General features: G+C 41.8%; 1 non-coding gene across 1 annotated transcript; it reads left to right on the forward strand.

Moving 5' to 3' along the window:
• The first annotated feature begins 1,624 nt into the window (after positions 1–1,624).
• On the forward strand, positions 1,625–1,731 carry LOC136315784 (U6 spliceosomal RNA). The gene has a single exon (XR_010727573.1). It is a non-coding gene; the product is annotated as a U6 spliceosomal RNA (small nuclear RNA).
• Positions 1,732–1,976: the final 245 nt, after the last annotated feature.

The following is a 1,976-nucleotide window of genomic DNA, read 5'->3' on the forward strand; positions in this document are numbered from 1 at the left end:
TCCACATACAGACCCCATCACACCCCAATCACACCCCATTCACACCGCAATCACAACCCATTCACACCCTCAGCACACCCTCAGCACACCCCAAACACACCCCACATCACACCCCCATCACACCCCAATAACTACCCAATCACACCTTATACAGACCCCATCACACCCCATACACACCACCTTCACATCCCATATAGACCCCCATCACATCACGTACACACTCCCATCACACCCCAATCACACCCCATCACACCCCAATCACACCCCCATCACACCCAAAACACACCCCACATCACACCCCATACACACCCTAATCACACCCAATACACCCCCATCACACCCCTATACCCCATACACACCCCAATCACACCCCATCACACCCCCAATCACACCCCCAATCACACCCCCATCACACACCCCAATCACACCCCCATCACACCCCAATCAATTCTTCATTGCAGTTCCTTAGTTGTTCATTGATTGATTTCTCATACATGCCTTGACCGGGGGAGCTGCAGCAGACCAAGTGACTCCTTGCTCAAGCCAGCGACCTTGGGCTCAAGCTGGTGAGCCTTGCTCAAACCACATGAGCCTGTGCTCAAGCTGGCAACCTCGGGGTCTCGAACCTGGGTCCTCCACATCCCAGTCTGACACTTTATCCACTGCGCCACCGCCTGGTCAGGCCATCCTACTTTTTGATAATAGGGTGACTACTATTTAAAAACTGAAACTAAAAGTGTTGGCAGGAATGTAGAGAAATTGCAACATTTATGCACCGTAAGTGAGAATGCAGTTGCTAGGGGAAACAGTATGGTGGTTCCTCAAAAAATTAATAAAAATAAAACTACCATATGACCCAACAAATCCTCTTCTGAGACAAATACTGTATGATTCCACTTATATGAAGTAAAATTCATAGAAACAGGAAGTAGAAAGGTGATTAACAGGGGCTGAGGGGAGAGGGAAATGGGGAGCTGTCATTTAGTGGACATAGAGTTTCAGTGTTAAGTACACTTAACACCACTGAACTATACACTTAAAATGGTTAAGATGCTTGACCTGTGGTAGCACAGTGGATAAAACACTGGAATGCTGAGGTCGCTGGTTCAAAACCCTGGGCTTGCCTGGTCAAGACCCATATGGGAGATGATGCTTCCTGCTCCTCCCCCATTCTCTCTTTCTCGTTTTCTCTCTCTTTTCTCTCTCTCTGCTCTCTCTAAAATAAATAAAGTCTTATGAAAATAAAATGATTAAGATGAGCCCTGGCCTGAATAGTTAGGTTGGTTAAAGTGGCATCCGGAAATGCAGAGGAGGCCAGTTTGATCCCTGGTCAGGGCACATGCAAGGTCAGATTGATGTTCCTTTCTCTTTTTCTCTGTCCCTCTTCTTCTCTCTCAAATAAATAAATAAAAATTTAAATGGTTAAGATGATCAATTTTATGTTATATGGTTTTTATCACAATTTTTAAAAAGGTCTCATCACAATGTTTTCACTTTCAGTTTGCAAGAATCAAATAGAGATTTCTTATACCTGAGATTTCCAGTGTGGTACTCGCTAAGCACTTGAAACTAGAATGGCTAGTTCTAACTGAGATGCACTATAATTTAAAAATACATATGGGGAATGCTCGCTTCGGCAGCACATATACTAAAATTGGAATGATACAGAGAAGATTAGCATGGCCCCTGCGCAAGAATGACATGCAAATTCATGAAGCATTCCATATTTTTATTTAAAAAAAACCCAAACATATGGGGATTCAAAGACCTAGTACAAAATAATTTAAATATCTAATAATTTTTATAATGATTACATGTTGAGTGATAATATTTTAGATATGTTAGGTTGAATAAAATATATTATTAAAATTAATTTAACCTGTTTCTTTTCACTTTTTTAAATGAAGCTACGAGACAAAGATTTTGAAATTATCACACCAGTGCTTTAAAATAACTATTACTTATATCAGCGGTTC

Source organism: Saccopteryx bilineata, chromosome 11 (genome assembly GCF_036850765.1).
Source record: "Saccopteryx bilineata isolate mSacBil1 chromosome 11, mSacBil1_pri_phased_curated, whole genome shotgun sequence".
NCBI lineage: Eukaryota > Metazoa > Chordata > Mammalia > Chiroptera > Emballonuridae > Saccopteryx > Saccopteryx bilineata.